This window comes from Bubalus bubalis, chromosome 2 (genome assembly GCF_019923935.1).
Source record: "Bubalus bubalis isolate 160015118507 breed Murrah chromosome 2, NDDB_SH_1, whole genome shotgun sequence".
NCBI lineage: Eukaryota > Metazoa > Chordata > Mammalia > Artiodactyla > Bovidae > Bubalus > Bubalus bubalis.
This window is the reverse complement of record NC_059158.1, coordinates 147569983-147585924: the sequence shown is the minus strand read 5'-3', so window position 1 is coordinate 147585924 and position 15942 is coordinate 147569983. Positions and strand designations below refer to the sequence as shown.

Here is a 15942-nt window from a genome sequence, read left to right as displayed (position 1 = left end):
AATAAAAGCAAGAAGAAAAAAGCAGGCAGACCTTATGTGGCCCTCAAATGTCCTGTGACAAATGTCACAGTTCTTCTGTGAAAGAGAAGCAGAATGCAAATCGTTTGTCTTCCTATCCAAGATGTGTCTTTTCCTCTTGTTTCTGCATTCATGATCTCTTTTTTTATGCACCCTCTTCAAAGAGTTTAAGATTTTACAAATATTAGAATCTGAGGACTATTAGCCATCTCATCGCAATCTCTTTTCTTTCTCCTCGATTTGCAGATAACCTGCCTGAGCTCTGTTGTTTCAGTCGCAAAGTTGTGTCTGACTCGTTGCGACCCCATGAACTGCAGCACACCAGGCTTCCCTGGCCTCCATTATCTCCCGGAGTTTGCTGTAAAGCCTGAGCTTTAGAGAGCATTATTTAAGTCCAAGCCAGTATTGGACCTTCAAGTAATTTGCTTTACTTGAAATACTTTATTTTTAAATTTTTATTGTAGTATAGTTGATTTACAATGTGGTGTTAGTTTCACGTGTATAGCAAAGTGGTTCAGATATATATATCCATATATACATGCATATACATTTTCAGACACTTTTCCATTATAGATTGTTATATGATACTGAGTATAGTTTCCTGTGCTATATAGTAGGTCCTTGTTGGTTATCTATTTTATATATAGTAGTTTGTATATATTAATCCCAAACTCCTAACTTATCCCATTTCAATATTTCAGATGTCTTCCCATGTTAACATAATGTGTGGTGAAGCATGGCTCAAGGCAGTGCTTCTCAAAGGGTGAGCTACCCTCTGTGGGCTCAGGAGCACAGCGTTAAATAACTACAGAATCACCTTGGGAGGCCTTATTATTATTCCCGTTTCAGTTTTCTTTCAATCCTTCTGACTAACTCTAGGAGAAAGTCTCAGCTTTGTGTCCTTAAGGCTTGATAATCTTTTCCTTCTCTTCCTCCTTCTTGTCTGTCCTGTCCTCCATCCTGCCCTCTCTTTATTCCTTCCTTTTTTTCATTTTTCTTCCTTTCTTTATTTTTAATGAAGAGAAAACAGAAACCAAACCCAGAGTTTTTGACAGTCAAACGTCCAGCTAAAAGTTAATATTATCATTTTGGTTATATTGTTTTTAATTTTGTGGTTATTTTTTATTGATGATCATTTATAGGAAAAGTATTTTAAAATATATGCAGCCTTAAATTTTTACTGTAGTATAACTGGTTTACAATGTGATGTTAGTTTCAGGTGTACAGCAAAGCGGTTCAGATACCTATACACACATACACACACGTATGCTTTTTCAGACACATTTCTGTTACAGATCATTACAAGATTCAATGCCTTCATGAGGCAGTTATAAATGTAAATAATAGGGAAATGATTATACAGATGGAAAGCTGATTTGGTAAAAATGTATGAACGTGGGATGAAGTGAAATATGAAGAACACTCATGTGGTAGAGAATTCAAGGGACTTGGAGTCAGAAAACTGGAATTTAGTCCTGACTTTGTAAATATAAACCAGGGCAAATCGCTAAACTGCATTTTCCCATCTGCAGTGTGGGGTTTATAATAATAGGATTATTATAATCAAATGATACATGGCTGTGAAAGTGCTTTGTAAACTATCATATGCTACATAATGTTATTGTTTTCTATTCTGTGGTAGCGGAGGCTTTAGTTTCAGACTTAAACTAGCACTCTCTGTTGACTTTCTTCTTCTTATGATTTCTATTCAGTGTTCTGAGCATGGATATAGTAGCTTCTTACTTGTTCAAGTGGGCTCTTGTCCCTTACTTGCAGCACTTTGAAAAATCTTCCTACTGGTTTTCTAAAAGTGGGGACATAATTTCTAATTTCTTTGTGTGTGTGTTAGCTTTTAAATAAATTTTGAAAAAAGTAAATTTAGTAAATATTATAGTATGTCAAAGCTAGATTAAGATAATACGTTTAGCTTAATTGATTCTTTCCAGATAAATTTTTAAAACTTAAAATATTTTATCACACTCATGAAAGAATTGGGTGTGTGTGTGTGAGTTGATGCCCAGAGATGAAGGAAGTTTGGGTTTTGTGTAGAAAGGAGAACCTTGGGGACAGTTTGCTCCTGAAAGTAGAAGTCTGTGTGGCTAAAGTGACTCATTAACAATGTCTGTCACATGTGGTTCAATGATAAGATGGGAACTTGGCCTGGTTAGGAAGTCCTGGACTTACCAGGACCTTTCAGCTGACTTCCAGAAAAGCCTAGCTTATGCTGCACAGGGATTGGAGTGACAGAGCAGCATTCATGGTCTCAGGGACATGGACTTTTATCCCACCCTAGACAACCCAGGTCGGAGATAACTGTAGATAAGAAGAGAGGTTGATCTCTCTGACTTGAGGACCACACTGACTGAGTTGGTCAAGCTCCATGAACTCTTCAACTCAGGATGCTCAGATCTCCATGCTGCTTCAGATGGGTGCCATTTTGACAAGAATTTAGGAACTCAGAGTGTGAGGTCCAAAGGCCCTCTCTCATACTGCCTCATCCTGAAGTTGGGAATGAGGGAGTATCTGGATCCCTGTCTAAGAGACGGCCACTAGGGTTTTAGCCCATCCCTGTTTTAGGGGATTGAGTAGCTCTGTCCTTATTCAAAGACCTCCATTCAAAGCGAAGGTTTTCAGGAGCAGCCCATGTAGTGGCTTAGCACAGGCCTCTCTCTCTCTCATCAGGGTTGGATGGCAGACATGGCCCTCTTCTCAGCCTTGATAGAGTTACTGCTACTGCTGCTGCTGCTAAGTTGCTTCAGTCATGTCCAACTCTGTGCGACCCCATAGATGGCAGCCTACCAGGGTCCGCCGTCCCTGGGATTCTCCAGGCAAGAACACTGGAGTGGGTTGCCATTTCCTTCTCCAGTGCATGAAAGTGAAAAGTGAAAGTGAAGTTGTTCAGTTGTGTCCGACTCTTCGTGACCCCATGGACTGCAGCCTGCCAGGCTCCTCTGTCCATGGGATTTTCCAGTCAAGAGTACTTGAGTGGGGTGCCATTGCCTTCTCTGTTAAGGGGCTTCTTAAAACTCGGAGCTTCCAGTTTGCGCTTCTTCGGACTTTTAAGCGGAAGTGGAGATGGAGAGGGACAGGAATCTACTTCTGTAGGGATTTGTCAGGACATACCTTTGGCTCAACCTCCCACATGAGAAATTTGATTCTGGGGTCAGGAATGGGACAAAACACTTGAGTATGCAGCTGGATTTTTACCATCAATATGATTTGCAGGGAAGTGTGGCCATAAAATGCTTGAGATCATGAATTGGATGGACTCCCCATCTGGAGAGCCATACCTTTCTCTGCAAACTTAAATACTTATGTACTTTTAAAGTTTAGTTTTGATTTTTAAAAAAGAGGATAGAAACTTTATCAGCTATTAAGAAAAAAACAGAACAAAACAAAAATTGCTTCAGATCTAGTGGTAACATTTTCAAGTTTGCAACAAACAGTTTTATTGGAAAATAATGTTTTGTTTGTTAAAGAAAATCAAACCTGTCCTAAGACATTGCAAGAACTGGCCGATGCTACAACCCTGGCCAGTGACCACGGTGGAAAGAAGCAACAGAGGCTGGGGCTGATGTTGGCACATTGTATTATCAGAGAAATTTGCCATCATCTGTTGCTTACTGTCCTCTTACTTTCAGGTTCTTCCACTGTGGTTTTCCCTGTCGAGTGGTAACTTATTTCATTTTAGAAATGCCTTTTATTTTGAAATAATTATAGACTCACAGTAAGTTGCAGAAATAATACAGAGTCCTGTGTTCCCCACAGTGAGGGCATCTTACTCCATAGCCATCAGATGACTTAGTTCTTTTTGAGGGACTTGCTCTGAGGGAGTGGGGTGGGTGTGGTAAGTGGGGATACCTTGGAATACAGGGATGATGTTCTTATGGGGCAAAAGGGGCTGAAGGCAGGGGGAATTGAGAAGGAATCCAGGTCATACCTCCCCAGCTTGTTTGTAGCTGGGGCCTCTCAGCTGTTAAAAAGCCAATTAGCTTTTGTGTAAATGAGAAAAAAGAAGAAATACAATTGTCTCTCTCTATATACATTCAAATAAAAGGATATACTTATTGACAGTTTGAGGGGGAAGGAGGAGAGGGTGCTGGGAATTAGAAAGGGAGATTTTATTTTTTAAACCTTTTCTGTTCTGTTTAAATGTTTTTGACCTTCACCTGTGTTCATTACTTTCAATTTTTTTAAGAGCGATCCTGTGATGAAGTGATGGGCCTCTTGCCTTTTCTTTGTGATTTTTTTTTTCTTTCAGTCTTATGTTCATTTAAAAGAATACCCAGCCTCTTGAGAGGATCAATAATTTGGACTGCTGACAATTGTCTATAATTATACCATGATTGCTCCTCTTTTAGTGGGGCCAATAAATTAACTCCCCTTCTCCCCTCCCCAACCCATTTGAGAAAATAGATACAGGAACCAGACAGATTAGAGGTTAAATATCAGGTTTCAAGTGGATAAAACTGGATTGAGACCCAGTTAGGAAGTGCTATCTCATTCTGGTGTCCCAGTAGCTACTGTGGAATCCTCTCCCCACCCCCACCCCACGGCTTGTAGGCTGCTCATCCAGGGGAAGGAAATGTGCGTCCAGCACTGCACTGCCTGCCTGGCCCCTCAGGGTTTCCCCCACAGCAGGGGGCAAAGCTTTCCAGGAAGGGGTTAGGATGACCAGAGAGGAGCACGGGCTATAGTGTTTTTTTCTTTTTTCTTTTCTTTAATCTTTTCTCTTATAATCGCTTTCTTGGGCAGGAGTGAGGGAAGGTGATAAAAAGAAGTTTGGAAGCTCTACTTGCAGGACATCCTGGGAGATACTTACTTGGAAGAGGGAGCCCTGTGCCTCTGAGGAATTCCAGCGGAGGAAGGGAGGAGTCTAGTATAGCACGGGGACAGGATCCAGGGTAGAAGGAAGACAGAAGTTGTATCTTGGTCTGACTCAGGGGAAGGGGCTCAAGGGACCTTGGTCCTAGGCCCTGCTCCTTGAGGAACACTGGCCAGAAAGGGACTGGGAGCAGCTAGGGAAGGGGAGTAACCCTGGGTGTGTTCAGTTCTAGTCTGTCCTGAATTCCCCCAACCTCACCCTGCAAGTAAAAATGGAAAGAATTTGAGGACTGCAGGCAGGTAGCCTCAAGGAAGAGTGGTGGAGGTAGAGAGATGAAAACAGAAGAATCCTGAGTCTCCAAAAATGCTGGTGTGGAGACTGCTTTGTCCCTTACCTGTCCACCTGTCCACTTGCCTCTTCTTGGCCACTTCACATCAGAATAGAACTCACTCCTAGTCCCGGAAGTCAGCTGGCTCTTGCTGATCAGAGTCTGTCATCCACTAACAAGGGGTGAAGGAGTCGAAACAGTCACACTCCTCTGTAATTAACCATTGGGATGCTTGAGAAGGAAGTAGGGAGTGCTCAGTTTTGTAGTTATGCCTCATTTTTCTTCTATGATTTTTGTTTGGTTCTCTTTCTTTGTGATTTACTCAGTTTCTATCAGATTTCTCAGATAACGACTATTATCTCATGAGTAGTTGATAGTTGCTCTTCTTGTGAAGCCAGGAACCACCTATGTTGCTATCCTGGTGACATCACTCTCTTGGTTCCTTTTCTTTAATTGATTAATTTAATTCATCCATCCCTCTTTCTCTTCCTTCCTCTCTTCTTTTCTTGAAGGCTTTTGATATGCCAAGCATTGTACTCGGTGCTGAGAATGTATTAATGACCCAAACAGATACTGTCCTTGCTAGAATCTAGAGTGGACCCACAAGATAAATACATATGGACGTATGCATTGTGATTGGCATATAAGGAAAAGAACAGGGTGTCAGGAGAGAATATTTCTTCAGTGATTTTCCCAGTCACATCTGAAATAGTTAAGGAATTTTCCTGCTCATCTCATAGCTTTTTTATATACTCCCCAAAATGTTCTCAAAACTTTTTCCTGGAAGTATGTAGTTGACAATCAAAAAAAAGAAATCTAAAATGGAACAAACATTTTGGGTTTAATATACTTATGATCTTTGTTTCGTTTATTGCATATATTTCATTTATCATGAGTCTCCTCTTGAGTGTGTAAATTCTCTTCTGTGTATGTAGCTGGAGTTTTAATCTTGCTAAACAAAAAGGCTGTCACACTCCATATACTGTATGTATTGTCAGTGTTTGAGTAACTGTATTATCATTTGAAGGTTTTGTTTTTTTTAACCTCATCTTCTTTTCCAATAGATTTGTTTTATTCCTTTCATAGGAAAAAGTGAGGGAAGTAAAGAAAAGGAAAAGCTAATGGTCTTTTCATGTCATAGCAAATCATGGCAGCCAGGAGATTCTGACTAAGCACATCAGTTAAACCTTTAATGGTACGTTACTATGCAGCACTTCCTTATAAAATCTGTATACGTAAAAGCAGTAGGTAATTTATGGTCATCAGTGGTGGCAGTTTTAAAAAATATAGATGTGATAAGCATTCTGTTCCTTAAGTTCTGCCTTAGGACTGATTGGTGAGTTGCCATTGTGTTGAGTGATGTGAACAATACTGAAAAACATATCAGGTCGTATTTATTTGATTCCAGCTAAAGGAAAAAAACCTTTCTGGAAAGAGTGATGCTTCTTTAATAGCAAATGGATTGAATTGATGTAAGTATGGTTTGCAACAAGGGATATTTAACCTTCTATCTAGAATCAAATGCGAGAATCAGAGACGCTGAAGATAACAATGACTTTACAGAGAAGACTTTTGCTTAATCTGCATGATTGGAGGAAGGCTTTGGGGATGAAGATGCATCTGAAAACTTACTTTGCTTACCTTTGTGCTGTGTGCTTAGTCGCCCAGTCGTGTCTGACTCTGCGATCCCATGGACTATATATAGCCCGCCAGCCTCCTCTGTCCATAGGATTCTCCAGGCGAGAATACTGGAGTGGATTGCCATTCCCTGCTCCGGGCGTCTGAGGCACCTTTCAGCCTTGTAGTGACAGTTACAGGCATTCCTGAGGGATGGTGGCAGGATACTGTAGAGACCAAGGTACAGCCTCACATGAAGGGAAGGTTGAAATGAACCCTGTTCCCTCAGGCATGCATGAAATGTGTTGCTGATACTGACTTGGTGATAGAGGCAGTTGAACTAGGTCATGTGACCGATGCGAGGGAAGCCGTGACCCAGCTGGTTGGGAGTCCTAAGCAAATCAGAAGGGACGCAAGGATAGGGCTGGTGGTTTCATTTCCCTGCAGGTATAACAGAGGCTCTGTGTTCTCCTCTGCTGACATTTGAAAATGTTCATTTTGGTACTTGTCGGTGACCCAGGAAAACAAGGTGAAAAATTAGCAACGGTGGGATGCTATAAAGCTTGTGACTGAACATATCTATGATGTTTTTGAAACTTTTGCCTTGGGTTAGCCCCCTGGCGTGACTTTTTGGAAATCTAAACCAAACAATAACTCCTTGTCATTCAGACTAGCTTGTCTCCCTCTGTGACTTCTCCTTGACCAAGGGCACAATTTTTATGGGAGTGGAGGAGGTGCTATATCAATACTGGGTTCATCTGTAGAGCTTAGATGAATTTGCCTCCCGAGAGTTCATACTTTAATGAAGCATCCTTTCCCTTGGAGCCAGCCTGCCTTTCTGCTGTCTTCACTCTCCACTAAGGCAGAGAGCAGAGCCTTCTCTTATGATATTGCAGAGTTAATAATGCTGCTCTATTGATTTTGTGAGCCTCTCAGTCACAGGGGAATGTGGGGGCGGGGATGGGTCCAGCGCTCATAGTACGCTTCCTCCAGCTCTCTTTCCAGCCTGGAGCTGTTGTTTTGAATCTGGAAGCTTCTAACCAGGGCTGGATTTCCAAAGGTCAAATGTGCCTGCACATTTTGTCCTTAATGAGTTAGCTCTGCCCTGGAGTCCTCCCTGAACTTGCCAGCGTTCAACCTGAGTGGTAGCAACAGCAACTTCATAACCAGGTCCAATTGCTTGACGCTCCACCCTTGAGAGGTGCCAAAAGGAGCCGCTTAGTGTTATTGGCCAGGAGAATGTGGTCATAAATGCATGTCTACAGGAATGGGTGAGGTTTCCTCTTTGCTTAGAAAGCCAGAAAAACATCAACAGAAAGGGGCTACAAAGGAGAAAAACACATCCAGGCGCTGAACCTTTGGTCCCCTCACCAGCAAAACATTTGATGGTTTTAGTGAGGAAATTCCACTTTTTTTTTTTCCTTAAAAAAATAGGGAGATATACTTTTTAATCATCTCCTTTTTTCCTCTTGTTCTTTCTCTTTTATTCCATATTTTGTCTTCTTCCAGCTCTTGCTTTAAACCTGGCATACACAGATCAACTGATTTCTGAGGAACTGATGTTTCTTTTTCTTGATGATGAGAAGTTCTTAACTTATTGTTGATCATTTTACCTTGGCTACCAGGAAACTCAGGGCTGAATTTCATTTTGTGCTTGATATACTAGCATTTTTTAAGCTTTTTTTTTAATAATATTTATCTCTTCTTTTATTCTCATTTGAAGGCTTATTATATGTGTGTCTTAAACTAGGAGTATAAATCTGAAATGGAAAAAGCCTCAGAGGACTTTGTAAAACATTTGGTTCGGAAGTATTACTTGGTAGCATTAATATGACCAGTGGGCCTCACTAGTGTTTTTTGAGCTCTTCATCTTTCCCTGAATTATCCCTGATGCGCTAGAGAAACAGCCATTGCTGTTTAGTAAATTATACTGGTAAAACTGAGCCCAGAGCAAACAGGCAACATCATTTTCAGCCGAAAACTGCATTTTCTAGGCCCTGGGGATGCTGTTGCTGCCCCTTTATAGCTACCTTTATAGCTACCGCTGTGTATCAGAACCATGAGTCTGCTCATCCTCTTCCAGGCACACAGTGGGGCTTTCATGTGTCCGTGTGCTCTTTCTGGAATGTCACGATCCCCTTTCTCCACTTAACAGAAGCCTGCTCATTTTTCAAGGTCCAGCTCAAATGTGACTTTTTCACGTGGCCTTTACCAACCTCACCAGGAAAGTGAGCTGGTTCTTTTGCTGTGGTGCCATCATACGTGGTTTGTCCTAATTATCAGTCACACACATACTCTCTTAGAGTTGAGCATATTTCTATCCCTCTGTCCCTGCTATACTGTGGGCATCTTGTAGGCAGGTTTTGAGCCCTAGGACTCCCCGAAATCTCTAGTAAAGTGTCTGATGTAAAGCGGAGACTCAGTAAATAATTGTTCAATTAATTTAAAAGAAGGACAAGACACAGTACCTGCCCCTGAAAGGCCAGCAGAGTTCAAATGGGTGTACCCTGCATATCCCAGCAAAGTTCTTTCTCCCTGGCTGTTATCCTGCTCATCAAAGCAACCAGTTTGATCTGGTCACTTCTGAGAAGAACACAGAATGATAAGTTATAGTGGCTCCTAATCAAGATTTCTTTTAAAAAAAATTCACTTAAGAAGAATTTACTGAGCAACTGCTGATGATACCGAGCGCTGTGCTTAGCCCAAGGGAGGTTTAAAACTTGGTGCCTGGCCTCCAGGCTTCTGTAGATTTGTCCACGCTTGTCCTCTCCTGCTTGACATTTCTTGGTGACGTCTCTGCACATTTCCCTTTCTTGTGTCAAGATTCTTCTCGAGAGCAGGGATTCCAGCTGTGTGGTGCTGGGCAAGGGTAGCTGAGCAGAAGATGAATGAAAGTGCTGCTCATTTGTGATTTCCTCCAGATGGGTCTCTCCTCAAGTGAGCAGTTTCATAGGAAAACTTGGAGGAAGGTTTACTGCAGTTCCCACCCATTTCTGTTGTCATATTCTTTCCACTAAATCCTGGCCCCTGTAGGTGTTTGAGTGTGTGAATCCTGACCTAGATTTATCAGGAAGGGCATTGATACCTACTTGAAGTGTGTGTGTGTGTGTGTGTGTGTGTGTGTGTGTATGCCCGCGTGCATGCTCAGTTTTTCAGTCATGTCCGACTCTCTGTGATTGTATGGACTGTAGCCCATCAGGCTCCTCTGTCCATGGGATTTCCCAGGCAAAAATACTGAAGTAGGTAGCCATTTTCCTCCTCTAGGGAATCTTCCTGACCCAGGGATCAAACCTGGTTCTCCTACGGCTCCTGCATTGACAGGCGGATTCTTTACCACTGAGTCACCTGGGGATCCTTAAAAACAACACCTGTCTACCCCATCACCTCAAGGACAACTGTGTGGCCTTGTTTCCTGGGATCTCACGTGGGAGATTGGGCAGAAACTGAGGTCCACAATCTGAAATGGAGATACCAGAAGACTCCTATAAGCGGAGGGATCCGAATAGTAAAATTTCATCTTCCACATGCTTTGCTTCCTTTAGACAAGCAAGATTTGGCCATGAGAAAGCAAGGACCAAACAGGAGGTGACTTGAAGAAGGCCTCAAAGCTAATTACATGGGAGGAGCTGGTTAAAGTCCTCCTGACTTTGGTCTGTGTTCTCTCTGTGACCCCACATTGCCTTTGATATCTGTAAAAAGTCCCAAAGTGGAAAGGTTGTGATATCCAAGATTGATTAGGTGCCCATCCCAATAAGATGCTTAATTCCTTGATTTTTTAATAAAGATGGTCTTCCACAACCACGCCTTTCTGAATCACAATAATGTTCCAGCCATCTTTCTTCTTAGCTGACTACCAAATGATTATAGACAAAAGCACTTTAAAATTAAGGTTTAGTTTCCATGTAGGGAGCAGGGCCAAGTGTCTCTTTTACCCTTGAGTTGATTTGCTGCCCAAAGTTTGATGGATCTCCTTGGTTAGAGGTGTGTCACCTGAGAAGAGGTATTGGCATCCAGGGTTTTTACACAGGAGTGAAATGCTTGCTGTTCATCTGTTTTGCTTGCTGCTATTTTTCCTCTTCTTGCTGCTTCTATTCCTTCTATGTCCTTTTTCAGGCTGCATTTTTTATTTGAATCTTAAACAAAAGAAATGAGTGATTGATAGTACTGGTGTTGAAAATAGCTTGAGTATTCTGAAGGGCACTGGTTGAGAGGGATGTTGAATCTGGTTTGGTCAAATATGCATTTTTATGTTTATTAAAACTAGGAAAATTTTTAAAAAGATGTTGAATGGCAGGTTCAACTACTCCTTTTAAAAAAATGAATCACTTATAGTTTCCATATACTTGTCATTAATCCAATAAAAAAATAAAATTAGGTTCTTAGTAAACCATAATTATAAATTTTCTTAGTTCAGATCTTAATGATACTGATTCCATTTCTTTCTGTTTCATTGATGACACTTGATATTGATAAATTGGAATGACTAAAATTCTAATTACTTTTAACAATCCAACCGAGGTTTGGAACAGCCAGAGAAAATTCAGACATTTCCTAATAAAGGATGTCGTCAAAACTAAGACCTCTTGTTTCCTTCTTACCAGAAGAAATTACACAGAAATTACACAAATATTTGAAAAGCTTGTGGAATGAAATTTGGGTATTGTGCTTACAATTTGGGAAGATCCTGAGCCTTTGTCAGGAATCTGTTCCTTCAAGCTTACTGCAGATGGTTTGTTGAACTTTCTATGTTTTGAGATCATGATAGAGGGTTCAGAGTTGGACCAGAAAAAGAGCCTAAGGGAAAAGCCCAAGAATCCTTTGGTTCTGTTTCTGGTTTTGTTGGTAGTACGGCTATAGACGTATGGAAAACCCAGTTTTCTTTACCAGAAAGGCTTCCCCATTAATAGGAAGGGAATTTTAATCCTTGTTGTCTAGTTAGACTCATAGGAGGACTTGAAGGGTACATGAAAACATTGACAACCATTTTCAGAAGCTTTGCGCAAAACAGTTCTCTATAAAAAAGTTATATGTCATTTCATATGGATTGGATTGGAAAAGTCCCAGTTTCACCTGGCTGCTATATTTATGATTTGTTCCTGATTCTGTCAGCCTGTTTTCTAGAGAAAATGGAGGGTTTCTATGGATCTCTGATTCAGTGAATCGTGGTTTCAGAGCTCAGAGTGTGTTTTCAAGAACGACAGAGATAGTACATCCCTGCCTCAGCAAAAGTAATCCTTTCTTTCATATAGTTGTTTGCAAATCCTGATGGTGTAGATGTCATTTTTATTTTCTTTTTCCAAAAAGCACATTCAAGATCTCAATTTGTTGAAGAGCAAGCCAAACATGACCAAATCTTATGACAATTGCAAATATAGACACAACATCAGAAAGCTCCTTAATTAAGGCTGTGGCTCTGCTGGGGCCCACATTCCAGGATTCTCAGTTGAGAAAACATGTTTTCTTTATAGGGGAGTTTTATTAGCAGCAATGTTCCGGTATGTGGTTCAGGTTAATTAATGATGTAGTCACACTGGTGTCTTGCCATGAGTTTTATCCCAGTAAGCAGGGCACTAGGAAATCTCATTGGCATATCCTGTCATGCCAAAATGGAATCCTTAATTTGAAGCATTAAAATACATCTCAGTGAGGTCTGTCAACAAGGTAGTTGAAGAATTTTTAATGTGGATACCACCTTACACTGAGATTTCATCCACCATAAACTATTTAAAAGCATGTGCATTGATGTCAGTGAATATATGCCATTTTGAAATATTTTGTTGGCTGATATGATTGAGATCTCAAAGACCGAGACCACCCACAAGCTCTGGTGGAGTTGACCTTCAATTGTGTGAGGAGATTTGTACCAAAAACCACCTTTTCCCCATGAGAGTTTTTATTAATTTTAAATCACGGTGGCGTTTTAAAACTTAATTTATGTTGTGCATATGTAGCAACCTTCCTTGGAGGTTGAAACAACAAAGCAACTGGATTGGAAATTAGATTTTCCCCCTTATGCTGCTAATGTAGTTCTTGTTCCATTGGGACTTCCCCTTTGCATGGGCTGATGATTTCTTTGAAACTGTATGGAAATTGGTTCAGACAGGAACAAAGAGGAGAGGGGATGGCAGTGATGATTCAAATTAGTGTCTCTTCTTCAGTGAGAAGACGGGTGCGCCTGAAAGTGCATGTCATGCCCTACCGGGCGAGCCACCTAGGGTTAATGAGATGCCAGAGCTACTGGAAACCAAACTTCAGGGCCTCAACACTTGATTCTTCCCTGTAAAGTTGGGTTGAATTGTTAATTTGAAATTTGCAACATTGGATTGTGGTTCAGAAATGGGCCGGGCACAGTTTTTCTTTTCTTTACATGATGGAAAACTGTCTCTTCCTTTCTCCCTCCTCTGTTCCCAGCCATCATTGAAAGCTTCCTATTGCCTAACATAATAAACAAGAAAGGGACTGGCTCTGGGATTCTGGAAACAACAATGAGTTTAGGGAAAAGCATCTGAAAGACATGAAAAAGAATCTACATTTCATTGTCAGTGACACGTGCACACACGCTCACATACACCGGGACCCTGTACAGCTTATATTCAATATTTTCACCCTTAGCTCTTGCCTAGTTCAAACGCCATACCCTCTTAATTGGATTTTGGCTTACTTCCAGGTTCAGTATTTGAGAGCTCCGTATCTCTGAGATAATGATCCTGAAATAAATAGCATCTCTCAGTAGAGATATCTTTTTATGTAAAATTCTTAAAGGGAATGGAGAGGAACGAAATGTTTTGTGTTTAGGAATTTATGGGAAAGTCACCAGAAGGGGCCAAAACAGGAATTTCCCAGGACCTCACCTATATAAGTGGAGTGTGAGGCTATTTAAGATGACAAAAAACAGGATCCTCACTGCCTGTGAAATTGGAATACACTCTTCTGTGGAAAGACCAGTGAATATGGGGAGACCCACACTGGGGACCAAATGGTTGTGACCCTCAAGGGCTGCAGAGACCAGTGACCAGAGTTGCCTTTCCCAGGGAGGCCCTTTTGGGTGTAGAAATGGAAATAAATGATATAAGAGGCTTGAGCCTCTACCCTTAAGTCTGTTCCCTCAGGGCACCAGTTAACAAGCTCCTGGTGCGGAAAGCCAGGAGAGGGTGGGTTTGCTCATCTGAGTGACACTCGGAACACATGATGCAATACCGACTTCTGAGAAGAAATGCCCTCCTTACATCTGTTTGAAATGGGCAAGTGTGAGGACCCAAGACTGATCCCCTTTGTCTTGAGCAGAGACTCCATTCTGCTCAGTCCAATGAGAATGAATCGTCAGCACATGCTTTCTCGGTGCTAATGTGTGAATGGAGGAGAAATGTTGATGGAGCCCTTTGACTTAGTAAGGTACACCTTTTAGAATAGATTTCTTGGCTAGAGAAACCAGCTATCATTCTCCGTAGAATTCGGCATTGACTAATGGCTTCATTGATTCCTTTACCCATTAAACTAGTATGTGTAGATGGCTTTTCCAAGCCCTGTGCTGAGTGTGGAGATTCACTGGCACATAAGCTGGAGGTCCCTACTCTGCTGGAACTTCCTTAATAGTAGGGAAGATGGACAGTAAATATGAAAACAAATAATTTGGATCTTTCCAGGGCTTGGCAAGTAACTGAAAAGCAAATAAAACAAGGTAAGTCTGATAGAGAATGAATAGGATGTTTGAGTTATTTAGGCAGATCAAAGGACTCTGAATAGGTGGCAATTAAACCAGAACATCATAGGTTAAAAGAAAGCAGGTAACAGCAGGCACTGCGGCTCTGAACTTGGTGTGTTTGTGTGCATGGGAGAAGGGTAAGAGGTGAGGAAGGCAAGACAAGTGATTGGCCATGGCAAGTAAGTAAATGTGATGGCAGGCCAGGATTGTCAGCAAGAATTTGAGCTGGAAGGAGTCTTTGCGAGGATGGTTCACTCATTTTGCAGAGAAGGAAATGAACTCTCTGCTCCGGGTTAGTAGTTTAGTGGGAAGGGGAGAGGCAGCATCAGAAAGGGAGACATTGAACCTGATTCCCAGACCAGGCCCTTTTACCAACAAAAAGCAAGAATTGGACATAGCAGCTTGTCCACTTGTGTTTTTCTGGCGTCTCTTCCTGGTGGTTTCCGGAGGCCAGAGGAGAAAAGATGAAGTGGCCAAAGGAAGAGGAACATTCTCTGAGATGATGAAATGACTTTTACTTCCTACACAGGGCTGCGCTATGGCCTTTTAGGAATCTAAATATGCCTCTCCTTTAGGAATGCTGGGTGTATCCCAGACAGTAAGCATTTAAAACTTTACTTTTTTAATGAAAAATTTAATCATTAAAATACTGTGGAATCCTACAAGGACTGTTGTTGATTATATATGCATACATACTTTTTCTGATGTTCTTTTGGTGAAGGAGGAAGAATTTTGGCTTTTATCATACTCTTGGACCCCTGCCTGACAAGAATTGTGCTCAAATATGTTGACATTTTGATGGAATTGTTTGAAAGTTGCTTCATTCATTTATTCATTGACTCATTCATTCATTCAACAAGACAAACGGACCATGAGACAAAAACAAGTCCAGGTATCTGAGGAATCCACATTCTAGTGAAGACTAAATGCTAGTGAGGCCGATACCCACGGTGAAGCAGAGGATTAGTTTCACGGTATCTGGAAACATGGGTTAGAGAGTGTCATAAGCTTCCTGAGTCCCCTGTGAAGAGGCCAAAGACCGCCTTTTTTCTGGGTTCTCAGCCTCCTTCCTTTCACCAGCCACTTGGGCAGCAGAGCCACGTGTCTGTTCCTTTGAACCTGTTCTCAATGAGCCATTCCCACCTTTCACCACTTTTACCCTTTCACCACTATTTCATGGCATCCTGGAACCGCCAGACGAGTAGGTTCCTAAGACCCCCCATCCGTTCACCTGGTAGGTGAGAAAACAGCCCCATGAGGTAGATCACTTAATCTTTCCTACTAAACAGCGTTGCTTTACTTGGATAATTATTTGCTGTTTTTATTTTCCCTTTCCATGCCCTCAATGTTCTTAGACATGTAATAAAAAGAACACATTATACTGGCTAGAGAGTGTGTGTTTCAGGCCCTGTTCTAGGCACTCGGCACTTGAGAGGGATGGAACTCGCACGC

At 41.5% G+C, this 15942-nt stretch overlaps 1 protein-coding gene across 5 annotated transcripts in view; it reads left to right on the top strand.

The window, feature by feature from the left end:
- KLF7 (Kruppel like factor 7) overlaps nt 1–15942 on the top strand; it is a 104900-nt gene that overhangs the window by 14839 nt on the left and 74119 nt on the right. The gene's annotated exons all lie outside the window — the stretch shown is intronic.